The sequence below is a fragment of the Pantherophis guttatus genome, chromosome 4 (assembly GCF_059756535.1).
Source record: "Pantherophis guttatus breed Tessera chromosome 4, ASM5975653v1, whole genome shotgun sequence".
Classification (NCBI taxonomy): Eukaryota; Metazoa; Chordata; class Lepidosauria; order Squamata; family Colubridae; genus Pantherophis; species Pantherophis guttatus.
This window is the reverse complement of record NC_142066.1, coordinates 121,034,994-121,057,104: the sequence shown is the minus strand read 5'-3', so window position 1 is coordinate 121,057,104 and position 22,111 is coordinate 121,034,994. Positions and strand designations below refer to the sequence as shown.

At 40.0% G+C, this 22,111-nt stretch overlaps 1 long non-coding RNA gene across 1 annotated transcript in view; it reads right to left on the bottom strand.

Moving 5' to 3' along the window:
• Window positions 1-2,423: 2,423 nt before the first annotated feature.
• Window positions 2,424-22,111, bottom strand: part of LOC132710156 (uncharacterized) — a 35,952-nt gene continuing 16,264 nt past the window's right edge. The window contains exons 2-6 of the long non-coding RNA XR_009620918.2: window positions 16,132-16,181; window positions 7,952-8,117; window positions 7,229-7,415; window positions 6,650-6,739; window positions 2,424-3,350 (exon numbers count right to left, since the gene is read on the bottom strand). This is a non-coding gene — a long non-coding RNA (uncharacterized LOC132710156). The remainder of the gene's footprint in view (window positions 3,351-6,649; window positions 6,740-7,228; window positions 7,416-7,951; window positions 8,118-16,131; window positions 16,182-22,111) is intronic.

Here is a 22,111-nt window from a genome sequence, read left to right as displayed (position 1 = left end):
TGCTCCTCAAGGAGAGCCCCATGTAGAGAGCATTACAGTAGTCCAGGTGGGAAGTGACGAGGGCATGAGTGACCGTGCATAAGGAGTCCCGATCCAGAAAGGGACGCAATTGGTGGATCAGGCGAACCTGATAGAAAGCCCTCCTGGCCACAGCCGTCAGATGTTCTTCTAAAGACAGCCGTGTATCCAGGAGGACACCCAAGTTGCAAGCCCTCTCCGTGGGGGCCAACGACTCGCCCCCAATAGTCAGTGATGGTATCAACTGGCTATATCAGGACGCCGAAAACCACAGCCACTCGGTCTTGGATGTGTTGAGCCTGAGTCTGTTTCTCCCCATCCAGATCCACACGGCCTCCAGGCACTGGGACATCACTTCAAGGGCATCATTGGTTTCTGGAAAGGCCCAAAAATTCTGTAGAATTCTCTGCCGGCTGCATCTTTTAGGACAAGGAATGCTTTTATTAAAAGAGCAAGATTGTCATCATGGCTAAATATTTAAATAAGGCCAGGCATAGTATTATTTATTTTTTTATATAAAGTTTATTGTCATTGTACATATATACACAGTATACCCATACAGTACATACATATTTATTATCATGAAAGATTTTTTCCCCCATTTTTCACAAGATTTAGCAGAAGACAAAGCACAATATGGAAATTACTTCATGTCCAACAGGCCTAAATCATCTGCTTTATCAATGCCTCTCAGTAGGTAAAATTAGTTTTAAGGGGATCAAACAGAAGTATAGTTGAAGCATAAATGGGAATATTGTATGATAGAAAGCAACTAAAGATGACACAGTATAAAAATAGGATATGACTTCCAGATCTTTCAACTGTTTTATATATGTAAAGAGATTGATGTATTCATATTTGGAAAATCACAGATGAGATATAATATGTATTTATTAATGCCATTCCTCATGTAAGGCACTTTCATGAAAATTATTGATAAATATAGTAGTTCTTTAGAGAAACAGTGTCTCACTTATAATATAGGTAAATGATTTTTTTGTTTATTTTGAATTATGTTGTGGCATGAATCCTAGAATTAAATGTTGATGGGGCTGTTGTAATGCAGCTATTCATTCATGTTTCATTTGTAGTGTTTGCTTTCACACCTGGTCAAAGCTAGGTAATTATTATATTCTATTAACTAGCTGTACCCGGCCACACATTGCTGTGGCCCAGTCTGGTGCTTCTGCTGGGCTAAAAGAGCGAGGCTGAAGTTCCAAAGTCTCCACAAACATTTGGTGGGCATGGCCAACTTGACATCAAGTCACATGACAGCCCCCGGGCCACGCCTACCCAGCTGGTGATTAGAGAACCGGTTGCTAAAAAACAATGGGAACCACAAAATCCTCCCTCTCTGTCTCCCCCTCTCTCTTCATATCTCTCTATGTGTCTCTCTCTCCCCCTCTCTATCTCTCTGTCTCTCTCTCCCCCTGTATCTCTCTCTGTCTCTCTCTCCCCCCTCTGTATCTCTCTCTGTGTCTCTCTCTCCCCCTCTCTCTGTATCTCTATGTCTCTCTCTCTCCCCCGTCTCTCTGTATCTCTCTATGTCTCTCTCTCCCCCACCCTCTCTCTATATATCTCTGTATATGTGTGTCTCTCTCCCCCAATCTCTCTGTATTTCTCTATGTCTCTCTCTCCCTCTTTCTCTGTTTATCTCTGTCTCTCTGGCCCGGCCTCTTCTGCATCCCCCGCCATCGCCCTTGCCTTTTCAGGCCAGGCCTTCACAGCTCTCCGCACCACAGCAGAAACTCGGGGGTCCCCTCCATCCTCTCTACACAGATGTTCTCTGGGGGCTCAACGGGGAGATGCATAGCAGGGCAGGGAAGGGAGGGAGGGAGGGGGTGTGGTGGGGGTTCGAAGCTGGTTTGGGGCTTCCCATCTGAAGGAAGAAAGCAGAAAAGCCAGGAATCACGTATACCCCACTGGACCCCTGCTGTGCAGTTCTCCTCCCCCGCCTGCCAAGGGCAGGGGAATGATTAAATCCCCTGCTCTTCCAGGCAAAATGAAGGAGGGCTGGCCATCCTCCCTCCTGCCCGTTTCTGCCCCCCCAAAGCCTCCCTGGAGCCCCTTTTCTGCCAGAGGCTGAAATTTTCATGTAGGCTCCGTGAACTGCCAGAGCGCCCACCTGGGAATCAAAGGCAGCGCTGGTCAAAGGCAACCCTGAGGCTCCAGTTGCCTCCATCTCCCGCTCACTGACCGGATTCGCATAGCGCCAGTTAGCGGCTGGTCTTTCTGACCTCGGGGCCCGTGGTAGCACTGGGCCAGGCACAATTCGGGCCAGGCGAGGGACGGAGGGTTCCTGCTTGGTGGACCCAGGCAGCCTCATTGCCAGGTGTTCTTTGGAGGGAGTCCCGAGAGCGGCTGGCGAGGGGGATGGGCAGCAGCGGCAGGTGAGGCTAGTTCGCAGGGTGGCTGGGAGAGGGGAAGGTCAGAGCCAGGCTTGGGTGGGCCCCGCCCAGCCCTAGAAGCGCTGGCTGCGAGGGCTTCCCAGTGGGGAGCCAGCTGCCTACCTGCCGAGCCTGGTGGCAGGATATGGCCCTCGGGCGTCTCTGCCTTCCAAATGCGCAGTTTCTTGGAAGCAATATGGAGAGTCTAAATATAAGGAGCAGAAATCTGTTGAGCGTAATCAGGGCTGGGAGGCTGCCATGTTGGTTTTACGTCCAGCAGATGGCTCTGTTTTTCAATGTTTGTCAATGTTTGTCAATGTCTTTCAATGTTTTCCAATGTTTTTCATGTTTTCACCTGTCACACGTGTGACATATATATAATATAGGTATATAAAAACATGCCTGTAGTCGAATGCAACGTTGTGTCAAAATTTGAAAGCAATCGGTGAAGAACTTTCGGAGATGTGCGGTTATGTACAAACGGACATTTACATTTTTATATAGATTGCTTTCAAGTGTTGTAATACTTGTTAAGACTTCACATTTAGTGGGTTAATTCCCCATATAATTCATTTATTCAGGAATGGACTTCCAAAGAAGAAATTGAAGATGGCTCCTCTAAAAACAGAGTTGATGACCACAGAAGAATGAAGAGCTGGAGAGTAAAATGGCTCCCCATAATCAATCTATGGACAAGGAGGGAACCTCAGATCAGGGGTGGTATTCACTTACCTTCGCTACTGGTTAGCAAATGTGAGTGTCCACCTCTGCACATGTGCAGAGCCTTCCACACATGAGCAGAGTGTCAAAAACGGGATGTCCGGATGATGGGCAGAGCCTCCCACAGCCGCTGATACCTGTTCGCCCAAACCAGATAGAACCAGCTGAATACCTCCATTGCCTCAGATCACCACAGGTTCTTCAGACAGATGAAATCTAGGAGTTCTAGAAACAAGGAATAGCCATCTCGCTGAAATTGCTGTTGGCACCTACAAAAGGACACTAGATTTGAAAACTTCCTTTTCTAATTACTTTTGGAATTTGCTTATTAATGGCTTTTTGGCAAGTGGGAATCTTTTGGTTAACAGGTTTTATAGTACCAGTTTCCTTCTAGTTTTAAATATGTATAAGGATTTTTTAAAAATATTTTGGAATAAATAGCAAAAGAGTAATTAGAACTTTAATTTTGGAAAGTTTCAAATGGATTAAAGGACTAGACATATTTGGAATAAGATTTTGAAATTAATCATAAGAATCCTTTCCAGATTAGTGAAATAAAGAAGATATATTAAGAGAAAGAAGCAAGTATTATGATTATTATGTTTAATATTATCATTTTAATATTATATTATAGAATAGAATTAATGTTAATGTAATTAATATTGTTGTAAATCTTGATTATCATTTTACCTGGACAACAAATGGTTTAACTGAAGGTGGAATTATTATGTTAAAAAATTATATATAATCCTTCCCAGGATACTTTTTTTTTAATTATCTTAAAAAACTAAAAAGTATGATAGGATAAGATGTTGGAAGTTGGACACTAAAAGGGAATCAGGTGAATTAATTTACAATTAAAGGAGAACACTTAAATTTGACTTAACAATACAGAATGGACCAAAATATTTTAATATTGGATATATTGAAGGATATTTTTGAACAATGGAGTCAGAAATAAATGTTAAGAGTGCTTGCCTATATAGATAGACTGTGTTTAAACTTGAGAAACAAGTTTTACCTGACAAGATTGAAATCAATAATTTACTCAGGGACAATTTATTTTAATTAATTTACTTACTTTGAAATTTACTTTCAAAATTATTTTTGACTTTTCTGTAGTAGGCTTCTGATATATAGTATTTTTCTCTATTTTTCCTATTTGGTTTTACTCATTACAAAGAAAATAATGTTGCGAACAAGTTTATGTCACATCTATTTGCAGATAAACTGATCTACACATAGATGACTATTGGTTGAGTTTTTATAATTAATGGAGTGGAATGTACTACCATGTAGTATAATGATTAATTTGGGAAGTCTAATTTCAATATGTAAATGAAGAACAATTTTTAACTATATTGAATATTAATTAAAGATAAATAAAGTGAAATATCATTTTTAAAAAAATCTATTTTAGGTTTCACCTTAGCAGAACACAAAGTGACAAACTGTGTCTCTTGGCCAGAATCAACTTTCAGGCCCTATATACAGTAATTACATCACATTTAAAACAAAAAAACTTTGAGACTTGGATGTTGAATTCCAGATGAGACATTTGAATTGCACTTCTGGGTTTCTTTTCATCATCTTGATCTGAAAATATTATTAAAAAATACAGCTCAGTTCAGAGAGTCTTTTTTTTCCTTACTATTTCAAAACTGCCTTGAGATATCACACATTTTCCCCTCAACAGAGGTGGTTCATAAAGCTTTATTTTTTTATGTAAAAAATAAATATGTGTGATACTGCAATAATGATTAAAAGTTCCTATTTAATGCTACAGTATAAGAAAAATATTAAGAGATATTGCAACTGTAGAAATATAGGCTTTGATTCATATGCTCCTTTGAGAGGCTCGGGCAGGCTGCTCTTGCCCTGTGTCCAGTAATTATTTACATGGCCAGTGCTCATTCTTCTGTCCCTGATGAAATTGTCAATTCACTTGATAAACAGGAAACAGATATTAAGTATTTTATCCATTGTTCAAGTAGTGAGCAGTAAATGTTGAGTGTCCTTTACTTAAATCAGCTATCTATTCTTCCCCTCCCACCATCCTGCCTCACACGTGCAAACACACACAAATATGAAGGAAGTATATAGAAGACATATATTTTGTCACTGTATCTGTCCTCCCTTTCTTTGTCTCTCTTTCGGGTCTCGTCAACAAGCAATAAGCTTGCAAAATAATTAAACTAATGTTCTTCATTTGCTATGTCACCAGCTTGCTATGCACTTTATGTTAGCAAGAAAAAAAACCCCACAAGTTCAGTCATGCATTTAGGCTGAGTTAGGGATTCCAGATGTCAATCATTAATCTCTCATAATTTTTTTTTTACCTTTGTTTAGGTCAGAATAGGAATCAAATATTGAAAGAAGATTTTATTTCCTTCTTTTATTATCATTTTTTCTAGCAGTTATATTGCTCAGACTACTTTAAGGATAGGATTCATGTAACAACCATAATTTGCTCATGGCCTCATTCAAGACAAGTCTAATACTTCACCAAGCAGCTTTCAAAGAAATGGCCCATGACTTCTGTAGACATCTCAAGAATTTTTGTCATCTCTTCTGTCTCTGTTTTGCTTTTTTATTCTGATTCTTGTTATCTATTATTCTCTGGGTTCCAACTCCTAACTCCTAACATAATTTTCTCCAACTGATATATTTAATAGTAATATTAACCAATTCAAGTTAAAGGAAAGTTGTTACAAAATGTGTATATTTTTATGTATGATATAATTTCATGTATTACCTAGTCAAAAAATATCAAAGGTTTGTTCTACATTCTTTGATCCAATTCTAAAATCTGTGGCATTTTTTATAAATGAAATTATATTGGAGCTGGTGGTAAAGTTATTTTACAGATAGAAGAGACTAATTGTAGCTCAGGGTTGAATTGTGGAGTCCTTGGTGTTCTCTGAGTTTGGTTGTTTTCTTGCAGACATTTCAATACCAAACTAGGGAACATCTTCAGTGCTAGTAGAAAGGGGCATTATTCTCATTTTACACACCAGTGGCTTGCCTTGTCAAACATTCTTCAACAGTCTAAAAACTGAGGTTTGTGTGAAGTTTGTCATAATTGAATATTGGATGTTGTCTTTCTTGTCTGCATTTGAAAGTTTCTTCTATTGCTAATGATATTACGTGACTATATAATAGTCACCCTGTTACAAATATCACAAATTATGTAATAATTGTTCTTTTTTTTTGAAAGTGACAGACAAACATAGATTGCCTACAGCGTTCATTATCTCAGAGTAATCCAAAATGTGTGAACATAAATGTAAAGATTCCCCCTGTCCAATTGTGTCTGACTCTATGAGGTGATGCTCATTTCTATTTTTAGCTGAGGAAGCAGCATTGTCCAAAGACATTTCTGTGGTCATGTGGCCAGCATGACTATATGCCAAGGTGCATGGAATGCTGTTATCTTCCCACCAGTGATGCCAGTTTATCTACTTGTATTTGCATGCTTTTGAACTGCTTGGTGAGCAGGAACTGGAACAGGAACAAGAGCTCACTCCATTGTGCGGTAGGTCTCGAACCCAAGTTGTCAGCTTTCTAGCTCACAAGCTCAGCATCTTTTATCTGCTGAACCATTGTGCTCCATCCTATAAACATAGAAAAGATAAAATAACCATTAAAAAGAGTTAGGCAAATGCACAGTAATAAATGCAAGCCACGCATATATTTTCATGGGTTCTCTGCAGTGCTGACTATGCTTTGAATTTCATTTTTCTATGGCACAGTCTCAAAAAGCAATCACAGCCAAATAGTCTCTTATGATACTTACGATACTATATATATTCTCTCTCTCTCTCTCTCTCTCTCTCTCTCTCTCTATCATTGATCTATTTTTAAATTCTGATTTAATATAAACATCTTGCATGACTTGATGATAGATGATTGTAATATTTTCCAAACAACCTATGAGGTGGTAATTAAAGACCACTCACAGGTTTTACTGCATTGCCAAGGGAGGGGGAGGGGATCCAAGTCAACCAAATTATACTGAACTTTCATTTGATGAAGCCAAACCTTGACCTTGATCCTATGATATATAAAAGCATATATTGAAGGTGTCTGCATTTAACACTTACTTGATTGTGGGTTCGTAGGAAGGTGATAGATCTATCCTGCATTTTTTTCCTGGGTATGATTATGGAGAAATATCTTCATATGAATGCACACAAGAAAGTTTAAAGGATATTGAAGCATTAACCTTGCCCTTATTGAGTGGCTCTCAAGTAAAGTAGGATATTCCTTGGACAGCATGGGTATTTAGATCTAAAAGGCAATGAAGTTTAAATACAATCAAGTGTTAGAAATTTCAAGTAAAAACAAATATCATCATTAATACCCTCACTTTTATATAGCTGTTACTATGATCAAAATTACACAGAATAGCATCATTTTTTAAACCACCCATAACAAACATTTTTGTATAGATTTATTATCTGATTCAGCATACATTATTTATAACATAAAAAAGTAAAACATCTTGATGCATGTGCTAGGATTAGGATTTATTGTTCAAGAATCCTTGAACAATTTTATCAAAAGCCCATTTCTAGATAGTGTTTATATGCCATAAATTATATAGCAGAAATATGCCCAATGGACACTAAGAAGAGATAAATGAGAGCTGATAAAAGAGGACCATCACAAGTTTGATGGATTTTCACCCATTTAATTGTTTGTTTGTTACCCTATGATGATTGGCAGAAAATCATCTATTGGAATTTTGAGTCTAATGGTGTTTTCCACATTGGAAGAAGATCCAGAAAATAAAATGAAACCTAAGTGAAATCAAATTCCCATACCTGTTTATGTTGAAGAAAATAAGTCACAGGATCTAGGGTTTTTTTTTTTAATGCAACGGCTTCAATGCAAGGGTGAACAATTTTTCTGGTCTTGAAGATGACTAATTTAGTTGCTAACTTGTGAGGTGTTTGTGAAAATCCATCCATCCATTCATCTAAAGATTTTCTGCAGGGGTAGTGTGAAAGAATAAGAATAGTAACTTTTCATCCATCTTTTACTGCATTTCTTCTGCCATCAGCAATAGGATATCAGCAACATTGTAAACAAGTGTCATGTTTTATTAGGAAAGAAGGTTTCTCACACCTGCACTGATTATCTGCTGCCTGAGGCTAGAGTTGTTTTAGTGCTGGTGATAAACCTTTGGAAGAAGGAGGAATGCAGGAAACAAATGCTGAGTTCTTTAATCAGGGAAAAGAAATCAAAACACCAGGCATAACATGGGGAATATTGGGCTTCATGGAAGTACTTGTAAAAAGGAAGTGGAAGTAAATTTGATTTACTTAGTATAAGTCAATGCAAACTAAGTATGAGTCTACTATATTCTGAATATCTCATGGCCATTTCAGTTCTGGAAACACATTTCTCAAAAGAGACACTGGAATAAATGCAAAGAAGGGCACTGATGATGATCAAGGAACTTGAAAATAAGTCTTACAAAAAGGGGATGGGAAAACTGGGTAGCTTTGAGAAAAAGAAAAGACCATCTAATAAACTTTTCATGACCCAGATGGAATGTCGAACAAAATAAGTTCAGAATATATTCTCTGTTGTTCCAGAACATAGGTAATGAAATAGTGGTTTTAAGTTACAGGAAAGTAGATTATAGCTGAATGTTAAGAAAAAAAAATACATCTGGTAGAAGCAGTTCAGCTGTGGAGCCACTTGCTAAGAGAAGTGATGAGCCCTTATTATTAAGTATTAAGGTGGCAATGACGACGGAGGCTCGGCTGCAGTGAACGTAACTTTATTGAGAAGATAACAACAACAACAACTAGGACTGGCAAACACGAACTAACTAGCAAACTCACTGACAGCTCCTTAAGGAACCTGTCAACACGGGGCGAGCCAATACGCGAGCAGGATTCTCCCGCGAATTCTCTGCTCGCGTCTTAGCCAATCCGCGTTGACTGGCAACAAGCCTGTCGGGGTGGAGTCGTAACTCCGAGGACTCAACACCCCTCTCTACCCAGATAGCGCATGCGTAGTCCTCCAAATACGCAGGGCGGTGTCGGCTCCGCCCAGACCGCCTCAGTGCAGGAGGGGATGGTGTTGCAGGCGGAGCTGGAGCTTCTGTGGGCGGTGCAGTCGGAGGTGATACAGGGTCCTCGTTGGCCGGTTCCAGAGGCGTCACCGCAGCGGGAAAATCAGGTAAGTCTTCCGACGAGAACGTATCGGTTGGAGTGGGGTTTATTGAAACTGGTAGAGTTGCAGGCCTATCAGCGGTAGTATCGGTGGTTGTGTCAGGTAGGCCTTGACCGATTTGCCGGTCGGCTCTCCTTCTGAGTTGGTTTATATGGCGCCTCCACTCGCGTCCGTCGGAGAGCCGGACCCTATAAGAATAGGGCCCCGTTAGTTGGATGACATGCCCCGGGACCCACTTTACATCAGATCCGAAGTTCTGTGCATACACAGTGTCCCCCACCAGGAAAACCCTTACACCCGCTTGCGTTTCACGGAAGGACTTGGAGATGTAGTCAGGGTGCAAACGGTCAAGTGTGGTCCAGAGACGCCGACCCATTAGGAGTTCCGCCGGGCTGGTTTTGGTGGCAGCGCTCGGCATGGTGTGCTGTGCCAAAAGGTAACGGCAGATGTCATGGTGCCAATTAGAAGTGCCCAGGCGGCGTAGGGCGTCTTTAGCAGACCTAACGGCCCTTTCTGCCTGGCCGTTCGCGGCGGGATTGAAGGGGGCCGTTTGAGCATGGCGTATACCCAACCTGGCAAGAAACAACTGGAAGGGTGCCGATGTGAATTGTGGCCCATTGTCAGTTACCAACACATCGGGTAGCCCATGGGATGCGAACCACCCCTCCAAAACTCTAATCACAGCGTCCGTGTTGGTGGAAGTTAGAAGTGCTAACTCAACCCATTTAGAAAAGGCATCGACGGCTATAATAAAAGTCCGGCCATGGAAAGGGCCAGCGAGATCCATGTGGACTCGCGCCCACGGGGTTCTGGAGGACTCCCATTCCCTCACGGGGGCAGCCGGTGCGACTGGCCTAGTCAATTGACAATGCCGGCATTTTGCCACCCACTCCTCTATCTCCCGGTCCATCAAGGGCCACCACACATAGCTGCGCCCGAGTGCCTTCATGCGCACGATGCCCGGATGGGCATCGTGAAGATGGGCTAGTATTTGGGGTCTGAGGCTGGGAGGTATGACCACCCGGTTGCCCCATAACAGGCAGCCCTTATGCACAGACAGCTCGTGCTGTCTGCGGTGGAATGGCAAAAACCTCTCGGCAGTTGGTTGTTGTGGCCAACCCCTGCGGACCCAATCCAGGACCTTAGAAATGGTGGGGTCGGTTGCGGACAGGGTGCTTATGTCAGTTGCGGTAATGGGTGACCGCAACTCATCAATCAGCATAACGGAAATCGCCGGAGCAGGGTCGTGGACGATGTCTGGGAGGGGACAGCGGCTCAAAGTGTCAGCGTGGGCGATCGCTTTGCCCGGCCTATACAGGAGTTGGTAGGAGTAGGCTGCCAGAAACTCTGCCCATCGGGACATGCACGGAGAGAGAATTAGAGGCGTTTGGCGGTCGCCAGCCAGTAAACCTAGCAAGGGTTTATGGTCGGTAACGAGGTGGAAGAACCGACCATAGATGTAGTCATGGAATCATTTGATTCCAGCTACGGCTGCCAACGCCTCCCTATCAAGCTGGCTATAATTTCTCTCCGCGGCTGATAGGGTCCTAGAATAGTACGCGATGGGGGCCTCCGAGCCATTGGGCAGGACATGGCTAAGGATGGCCCCCACCCCGTACGGAGAAGCATCGCACGTTAGGGTTAATGGAAGGCTGGCATCGTACTGGACTAGGACAACATCCGAGGTAAGGGCGTCTTTGACAGCCCTAAACGAGGCAGCCGCCTTTCGGCTCCAATGCCATGGTGTTTTAGCGTCCAAGAGCCGATGCAATGGCTCAGCTAGAGACGCTTTATGAGGTAAGAACACTGCGTAGAAATTAAGCAGGCCTAAAAAAGCTTGTAGTTCGGCCTTTGAAGAGGGGGTGGGGGCGTTCTTTATAGCCTCCACTTTTGCAGGAGCCGGATGAATGCCCCGGGAGTCAATCAGGAACCCCAAGAATTCAACCTGGGGAACGCCCACCCGGCATTTGTCCCTCTTCAGCCTAAGCCCCGCCTGCCTGAACCGGCAAAGGACAGCCCGTAGTTTGACGAAGAGGTCATCCTGATCGGCGGCTGCGATCAGGATGTCATCAAAATAGGGTACCACCCCCTTAAGGCCATGGAGCAGTTGCTCCATTAAACACTGGAAGATTCCTGGGGCCACGCTCACCCCAAACTGTAACCGTTTACATTTAAACGCTCCACGGTGAGTGACTATTGTTTGGGCTAATGCGGTGGCCTCGTCTACAGGGAGCTGCTGGTAGGCTTGTGCCAAATCCAGCTTAGCAAACAATTGTCCCTGGCCTAAGGAATGAAGCAGGTGTTGCACCACAGGCACGGGATAGGGGTTTGCCTGCAACGCCCGGTTTAATGTACACTTAAAATCTCCGCAGATTCTAATGGAGCCGTCTTTTTTAAGGGGGATAACAATCGGCGTTTCCCACTTAGAGTGGTCCACCGGCTCAAGCACCCCCTGCTCAATAAGCTTATCTATTTCTTGGTCGACTTTGGGCCTGAGAGTGAGGGGCACCCTTCGAGGTTTCAGCCGGATGGGCGCCACCTGGGGGTCCAGATTAAAGGAAATGGGGCTTCCAGTATATTTACCAAGGCTGGAGTCAAAAACATCAGCGAATTCGCTGAAAAGGGAAGATGGCACATCTGGACTGGTGGCATGGATGCCAGAAACGCCAAGGCGCAGGGCAGCAAACCAATCAAGGCCCAGTAGGCTGGGAAGCTTGTCATGAACCACAATCAGAGGCAGGCGGCCAGAGAAGTCACCATGTGAAATGTTGAAAGTTCCACACCCTACGGTAGGGATTGGCTTCCCCTGGTAATCTTTCAGCCTCACGGAACAGGGTTGCAGTTGATGTAAGGAGAGGTTTGGCAGTAGTGCTTGGAGAGTGTTCCACGCCATCAGGGATTTTGGATACCCTGTGTCAATCTCCATTCTGCATGGGGTGCCCTCCAACCGAACCGTGAGGTAAATTTTGTTCGCGGGGGCCCAGACAGAGTCATGGTTGATGGCCACAGATGGAGAATCGAGGTCGCGTTCAATCGCGAAACAATCATCTCGGTGGCCGGATGGCTTCCATCGTTTTTTAACAGGCTCGGAGGTTCCCACGGAGGCCGGGCACGCCGCTCTGCAAACGCGGGATAGATGGCCCCGTTTGCCGCAGCGGCGGCAAACAGCAGATTTAAACCAGCAGTCGGCCCTATTGTGGGGGCCGCCACAACCCAGACAGCTGTTTGCAGGTTTATTGGGAGGCGGAGGCCGCTTATTCTTCTTCACAGACTTGAGACGGCTCACCTCCTCATCCTCTTCAGAGGAGTCTGACAGCTCTGTTTCCTCACGATGGATTGATTGGGGCTTGCTGAGGGGGGCCATCGCTGGTAAGACGCGTCTGATCTCGGCAGCTGACTTGTCCGACATTTCGGACGCTCTGGCTTCGTCCATGGCCACAGAAAGAGTCAGCTCGGAGCGAGCCAGCAAACGTCGCTGTAATTTAAGATCCCTGACCCCACACACGAACTGATCCAAAAGAGCGTCGTCTAATGCAGGGAACTCGCAATGGCGCGCTGTGGTGCGCAGAGAGGCCATATAGTCATTTATATTCTCCCCATCGGCTTGCGAGCGTTGATAGAACGCGTGTCGTCGCGCAATGCGGGAAGGTGCTGGGGAGTAGTGGTTCTTTAGTTTCTGAAGCAGAACCTCCCACGGTACAGTGAAGACAGGTTGAGGAGCAGCTAGAGCCCTAGCGGTGCCGAAAACCTCCCTTCCGCAAGAACTGAGGAAGTACCCTCGTTTCCGAGCACTCGGCAAGTCAGAGAGATCATTAGCTTGTAGGAAACATTCGAATCTGTCAATATAGTCATCCCACGTCTCAGTCAATGAGTCATAAGCCGTGAAAAGAGGAAACGGGGTTGCCATCGCCCAAACGAGTCAGAGTCCAAATCTCATCAACCGTGCGACCTGGGAATCGATCCCACCTTCGTCGCCAGTATTAAGTATTAAGGTGGCAATGACGACGGAGGCTCGGCTGCAGTGAACGTAACTTTATTGAGAAGATAACAACAACAACAACTAGGACTGGCAAACACGAACTAACTAGCAAACTCACTGACAGCTCCTTAAGGAACCTGTCAACACGGGGCGAGCCAATAGGCGAGCAGGATTCTCCCGCGAATTCTCTGCTCGCGTCTTAGCCAATCCGCGTTGGCTGGCAACAAGCCTGTCGGGGTGGAGTCGTAACTGCGAGGACTCAACACTTATTCACATGTGTTTGAGCAGAGAGTTAATAGCCATCTGTCAGAGATGCTTTCATTTGAATTCATGCTCTGACCAAAGGATTCGATTCTGTGTCGTTAGTATTTCTTCCAACTCTCAAATTCTATAATCTGATTCTAAGGATATTTTCACAGGACAGCTCAAAATGTCTAATTTTTCAGAAAACTGATCGGTTTTACTTGAGTTCTAGAAACTGAAACACTGACAAATATTACACTTCATCCATGCTATTTTATTATGGAATATTTTACTGTAGTGCTGATGATTTCATAAACTAAGATTACACACCTACATTGCACAAACAAGAAGTACATGTTATATGTAGCCAGTAAACATAAAAGACTTCTAGTGCTGTCTAATGTTTATCTTCCTATATTCAGTGTTACAATACACAAATGAAAATCCAAGATGCATTTCATAAAAGTGATTCTTGGGGTTATCTTGTATTTTTTTAAAAAAATTGATTTATATGCCACCCTTCTCTGGAGACTCAGGGCGGCTTACAATGCATTAAGCAATAGCCTTCATACTTTTGTATATTTATACAAAGTCAGCTTATTGCCCCCACAATCTGGGTCCTCATTTTACTTACCTTAGAATGGATGGAAGGCTGAGTCAACCTTGAGCCTGGTGAGATTTGAATTTACAGTAATTGCAGACAGCTTGATGTTAATAACAGTGCTTTAGTCTGCTGCGCCACCAGGCTCCTGTGTATTGCACCATGACATATTTGATAATTGAACAAAATAAAAGAGAAAGAAGATTTATGACCCAGGGTCAAATTAGATGAGATTATGGAAGATCTAGGAAAGCTTGAAATGAATTTGGAAAATAGTGCTGGAGATATGATTCTTTTACTCTTTTATATGTCTGATTTAAATAAAGGAAATATATTTTGGATAGAATTAGGTATTGGAAGGATAATCGTCCAGCCATGAATATATAGCCTGTTAAACTTTAATCATTATCAGAAACGATGTACAAAAAGAATCCTTATCCTTTTGAAGTGGTGACAAAAATCCTAACTCCTCCCACCAATATTTTGATGAAGAGAAACTCCTTTGGTTTCTGCTCCTTTCAAGTTGTTCTGGTCTCCACTCCAGCGAACTCCAAGTACAAACACACAAAATTACAGAAAGTGAAGTAGCAGCGTCTTTATGGTAAATGTCCTCAAGCCTGATTTTATGTTCTCCCATCTATGACTGAGACTATAAGTGGACCGATTTGGAGATGTTTAAATAGACTGCACATGACTTGCTTAGAACTAAAGACCACATGGAAAAATAGGGATTTCTCCAAGAGGACAACGTTATTTACTGTGCATGTGGCACTATTCAAATAATTATTCATCTTTTACATGTCCCCTGGAAACAACATGCATACAGAATGACTTACTGGTGGGAAATATCCCTGACATCAATGTGGCCTGGCATTATATAAATGTATGCTTTTATTGTAGTTTTTTATCTTTTTAAATTTAAATTAATAATTTTCCCTTTTCTCGTTTCTGCATTTTGGACATGAGACAAATGGACTAATATTACATAGCTCCTCATAAACTATATGATGTTATATTATAGGCAATATAATACATATTATGTTACATTACATTACATGCAACTTTTGATAGTCCATAACAAATTTCATCATGTTCCCAAACCAAATGAAATGCACCATATTGGATAATGGTAATTTTCTCTCGTGATACTTGAATACTGTATGGCCCATCATTTAGATTTGACAACTGATAAGATAAACCTTGTAGCCTAACTAATCCAGGATACATTCCCAATATGGTAATGGACAATCATATGATTCTGAAAACTTGGCAAGAAAGATATGAAATGTTCTGTTCTTGATCAAGAACTGTTTCGGCAGTGCTTGTGAACTATATGCTCCTTATGGTATCTGGATTTAAAACAATTATTATGATTTTCCAGCTCATTCCTTGTAGTAATTTTGCTAATTTAATTTGGGATTTCATGTTCAGAATCTTTTCTTAAACTTTGCCATGGCCCGTTCATAACCCCAAACCAGCAACAACTCATGGTTGTTTGTCAGTGATGCCTTCTTTCAAATGATGCCTTCTTTTCATGTCATTTCCAGGAAAATGTTATCGGTAGACAATTAAATGCACTTCATCTTTCAGTACAGAATTGTTTCAGACTTCTGATTGGGAGACATAATTCAAAAGACTCTTTTCCCAGTTCTAGCTGGATTTGTACTAAGGATTTTCTATTATCGGAATAACATTCATATGGTTTATCTACCCAACCTCACTCAGCCTCACTCCATCCCCTTCTATTATTACACAAAAATTCTGTTTTGAACATTACAGAAGAATCAAAAAATTCAGGTGCTTTATATAATATCAAAAATTCTTGTGAATCTTATCTATTATAGCTCCCACTGATTCATTTTAGAACAAATTCAGCTGCTATATCAGGTGTCTAATGCATACAGATCTAATTGGGATATCGTTCTGTACATGCTGTTAGACATGCTAGTGACAAGAAGAATTTTAGCCAGTATTGGCAAGCAGCCACTACATACCTTCCTGGAACAAAGTGCAGGGTAATTAAAGAGCAGGCACTAAGGGAGCACTGCAGAGAGACACAAAAATAGCCATCAGTAAAGTGCCAGAGAACATTTTTCTTAGTAACGCAAAGGATTGTTCAATTCAATAGCTATCATTAAAAGAGATTTCCTTTCTCTGTTTGTGGGACATGTTTGTATATTAAAACAAATTGAGGTTAAAGAATAATAAGGAAGCACAAGGTATCTCAAAAAAGTAAAATTTAATTTTCATTAAAGAATATTTAGCCAAATTAATCTTACTATATGTTCATTATAAGAACACTAGAAGAAATAATATTTTTACGAAATTTAAATGAATATTATATTTTAAGCAAAAGATCTTCAGTTCTCAGATTTGATAGTGTAAAATGTCTTCTTGGTGATTTACTGTGTAGGAGTATTCAAAGAAATCACTGTTTTTGTTTTTAATAATCAGTTGGCTGAACACTATATTGTGCATATTTTTATACAATTTTTCTTGCAAGTTTGGGAGCTAGAACATGAGATTAGAATATTTCTTAGGATAGGAAATTGCAATTTACACTATGTCAGATGCTTCTGAGCAATTCCTATACTGCATGAATAATGATGATGGACACTTATTAGATCAACAAGAAGCTGCCCACAAAATAATCTTGACAATTGTTCCCACATAAGAGAGTTTTTTTAATATAAATTTCAAAGATATCTCCCAGAAATAAAGCAACAGGTATTTCCTGCATTGAGTGAGGAAAGCACATCTTTCTCCTTCTGTCCTGGCCACTTTTTACAGAGGCACAATTGAAAGTGTTTTAACAAATTGCATCACTGTTTAGTTTGGTGGTAGCAGTGCCTCAGATAGAAGGTCCATACGGAGAATGGTAAAACAGCTGAGAATATTATAGGAATCTTGCCTTCTGTTATTCAGGATACTGCTTATAAGCGCTATGTGCTTAGAGTTCAAAGCATTGTTAGAGATCCCTCACAACCACTTAACAGCCTGTTTCTGTTTCTGGGAGGATGATTTGAAGTATTTCTAGCAAAACTACCTGATTCTGTAATAGCTTTGTTCCCTATGCCATCTGTCTGGTAAACTCACAAAATTCGTTTTTCTCACCATGTACATGTATACATCCGAACTAGACTGCATTGTTTTTCTCTGTCATATAATATATGTGGGTATATGTATGTTTGTTTATTTGTTTATTATGTTTATGTAGTTTATATTGGAGGTAGTGACCCTTTGAGAGCTGTATGCAATGAAAATATGCCGATTAGTGTACATTTAAAGTGACAATAAAGTTATTCTAAGTCTAAGTCTAAGGTAGCACTTTTCTACCTGAAGCAAAGAGATAATATAATTCTGGAGTTAACTGATTGCTCAGGATCAAGATAAAGTGCATTATATTGTATATACACAAGTTCAAAAAGGTCAAGTCACTGTTATAAATTAAGAGTGATGGTTTTACCTGAAAAGAAGGAGTGAAGTGATCAGTTCCTGAATGTGTGCTATAGACTTCTTGGTTGCCTATCAAGAGATTTGAACTCAGTGGCCTAAGTAGGATTTTCCTATTCTTGATTTCGCTATAATTTGTAAAAGCAAAATTGGAATATAATTCCATAATTTTTCAGTATAGTTTCCATAATTTATCAGCATTTTAATTAATAAATTCAACAGTTAGTGTGGGGTATAATTAACTAATTTGTAATTTTGATAGCATTACCAGTATATTAGCAGATATAGCATCTAACAATCTGCTAGGTGAGGGAAACATGTAGCTTATTATTTTCAGTTTGGCAGAATAAATGGTGATGGTCCTATCCAAGAGCAAACAATTCTGATCAACCCTAGATTATGGGGTTTAAGCATAGCATAAATACTGCATCAATGAATTATAGTCTGCATTTTTTTACTGTTTACATAGAAGCCAAATTTATAAAATATGAAGTTGTTGACTTCAAAAATTTTTCCCTGTTGTGTCTGATGTCCTTTTGTAAGAGTTCCTATGTGAGGTTGATGTGTGTGTGTGTGTGAGAGAGAGAGAGAGAGAGAGAGACAGATGTAAATGGGTTGAATCAATAGATATGGTTAAATAAAGGGAGCAATGAGAAAATATTCTCATGTATTTTTTTTGTGTGTGGATACCTTGTTCTATAAAGCTGGACCACAATTAACCAAACTATTTAAAATTTAAATTAAAAAAACCATTAAAGTCTTTGTATTTGCTAAAACATGTCAAGATCTATATAAGTAAAATGTAAATATCATAAATAGATACATACAGTTCATACATACACACATACTTTATACAAGAATTTTATATACCACGAGTGTCAAACTCAATCATGTGATGTGATGTCATGTGATGTATCACAATGTTTTTTGTCTTTGTGGAGCCGGGGTGGGCATGGCCTGCATGTGATGCATCCGGCCTGTGGGCTGCCAGTTTAACACCCCTTGTTTGATATATACAAATATATATATTTGTACATATCAAACAAATAACTCATTTTTGTGTTTTTGTTACTCTGTAAGCTTCCACGTATTACATAGTACTACAAAAATAATGATATTGGTTCTGCTGTTATGATTACGATGATTGCAAACTGTAGGAAGTAATTTAATGATTCCCTGAAGAAAACAACTGTATAGTTTTAATGCACATCATCCATAAAGGTAAAGCTCTCTACAAGTTTTATATACAATTATTACATGTATATTTCTGTAATTTTCTTGACGAATTCCCACTTTATCATTTCAGAATCTTTTTTCCTGTCTCATCTACAGCCTTGTATTCCTGTTGGTGTTCCATCCAATACTACTTGCTTAGCTTTTTAAAATCAGTGAAAATCATCTAGAAGCTGCCATACACTATATGTTAGTAGAAATAAAAATACTGCAATTTTTTTTATTAAAAAGTTTTATCAAGTATTACAACAATTTTTCCCATCCCTCCTCCCCCCCTTCCCTCCTCCCCCCACCCCATCCCTCCTCCCCCCTTCCCTCCTCCCCCCACCCCCATCCCTCATTCCACCTCTCCCTCCAACCCCCCTCCCCCCCCACCCACCCCGGACTTCCCAGAGCAAATACAGGGTATAACATTTAACAAACATAAACTAAAATATGCTAACTTTCTGTAGGCTCCAAACTCCCTCTTGCTTTTTAACTCCCCTTTCAACTAACAAAACATAATTCAAAAAGGAAATGTTGGTTTCATTCATAAGCTATTTGAAACTTTTTAGTCCGATATTTGTTTTGAATATAGTCAATCCATTTTCTCCATTCCGATATATATCTTTCATTTGAATGGTCCTTCAAGTATGCTGAAATTTTTGCCATCTCTGCTAAATTCACTACTTTTAATGTCCATTCTTCAATGGTGGGTAAGTCTTCCTTCTTCCAATACTGTGCCACCAAAAGTCTGGCTGCTGTTATTAAATTTAAAATCAATTTAGTCTCTATGACCGTACAATCTGTAATTATACCTAACAAAAAGTACTGTGGAGTAAATTTTATCTTCTTTTTGAGAATGTTTTGGATAATCCACCATATTTTTATCCAAAATGCCTTAATTTTTTTACATGTCCACCATATATGATAATACGTGGCATCATCACCTTCACATCTCCAACACTTAGGTTGCAAACTTGGATACATACAGGCTAGCTTTTTAGGATCTAGATGCCATCTATAAAACGTTTTATAAAAATTCTCTCTTAAGTTTTGGGCTTGCATAAACTTTACATTTCTAACCCATATTTTTTCCCACATTTCCATCATTATTGGTTCTTCAATATTTTGTGCCCATTTTATCATACAATCCTTAACTAGCTCTGTTTCTGAATCTATTTCTACCAATGCATTATACAACCTTTTTATATGCATTTGATTTTGGTCTCTAATTTGTTTTACCAAGTTCTCCTCATTTTGCGAGATACCAATTTTCTGATCTTCTCTCCATCTAGCTTGCAGCTGTTCATACTGAAACCATGTTTGAATTATCCTTTCTTCTCTTAATTGATTCAAAGATTTTAGTTGTAATATACCTCCTTCCTTATTAAGAAGCTCTTTATAAGTAATCACATCTTGTTTTTTCTCTACACTTATATTCCCTATCGCGTGTCTGGGTATTGCCCACATTGGTAACTTATCATTTAATTTATACTGATACTTTTTCCAGACACGCAGTAAAGTATTTTTTTTTAAATTTGATTTATATGCCGCCCTTCTTCGGAGACTCAGGGCGGCTTACAATGTGCTCAGCAATAGCCTTCATCCTTTTGTATATTTATACAAAGTCAGCTTATTGCCCCCACAACTGGGTCCTCAATTTACCTACCTTAGAAAGGATGAAAGGCTGAGTCAATCTTGAGCCTTGGCGAGATTCAAACCTGCAATAATTGCAGGCAGCTGGTCTTAATAACCAGCTTAATAACAGGGTGCCTTAGACCACTGTACTACCAAGGCTCTTGGTAGTTCATATATTTCTTAATATATGACTTTTAAAAGTCTTGTCCACTTTCTTATCATATAATAAATAAGCATGCCAACCGTAAACCAAATCATATCCCTCAATATTCAATATTCTTTCTTCTGTTGAATTCATCCAGTCACCAATTGCTGACAGAGCAGCTGCCTCATAATATAATCTTAAATTGGGCATTTTGAGACCTCCTCTTTCACATGTATCCTGCATTATTTTTTGTTTTATTCTCGGTCTCTTCCCTGCCCAAACAAAATTATTAATACCCGTCTGCCATATCTTCAAATTCTCATCTTTTTTGAGTATTGGTATCATTTGAAAAAGAAATAAAAACTTAGGCAAAACATTCATTTTTACTGCTGCTATTCTTCCTAACAAGGATAATTGTAATTTTTTCCAATTTTCCATCTCTCTCTGTATTTTTTGCCACAACAGATCATAATTATGCTTAAATAATTTCGCATTTGATGTCATAATATAAACCCCTAAATACTTAACTTTTTTTACTATTTCAAATCCTGTTAGTCTTTCTAATTCATCTTTTTGGTTTGTAGTCATGTTTTTAGTTATTATCTTTGTTTTCCCTGCATTTATTTTAAATCCAGATACTTGTCCATATTGATTAATTATATCCATTAAACCTACAACCGACTGTAATGGTTGGGTTAAAGTAACAATCAAGTTGTCTGCAAATGCTCGTAATCTGTAGTCATACTGCCTAATTTTAATTCCATTGATTTTATCCGACCCATGTATCTTACTCAACAAAAATTCCAAAGTCAAGATAAACAATAATGGAGACAAGGGACAGCTTTGTCTTGTTCCTTTTTCTATATTAAAAGTATCTGTTAAACTACCATTAATTATTATTTGTGCTGTTTGTTTCTGATATATTGCCTTTATAGATTGTGTAAAATATTCTCCAAACTGCATCTTTTCTATTATTTTCAATAAGAAATGCCAATTCAATCAATCAAATGCTTTCTCCGCATCAAGAAATATTAGCACCGCAGGGATTTGGTTGTTCTTCCCCAAATACTCCAATAGGTTAACAACTTGCCTTACATTACTTTTCATTTGTCTACCATTTATAAAACCAGTTTGATCATTATGAATCATTTGTTGCATGACTGTCATTAACCTATTTGCTAGTATTTTAGCAAAAATCTTGTAATCTGTATTTAAAAGTGATATAGGGCTATAATTTTTTGGCTGGGTATGGTCTTGCTCCTCCTTTGGAATCAGAGAAATAAAAGCTGTCCTCCAGGATGGGGGTACATCTCCTCCAGATTGTATGTTAGTAAATAATTCTTTGAGTAGTCCCACCATTTCTAACTGCAAGTGTTTATAATAAGCAGCTGTCAAACCATCTGTCCCAGAGGCTTTACCCACTTTCAGCTCCTTAATTGCAAATATAATCTCCTTGTTATTGGTTGATTTAAACCCTCCCTTTGCTCTTTTGTAATTATAGGAATATTCTCTTTCTGTAAGTA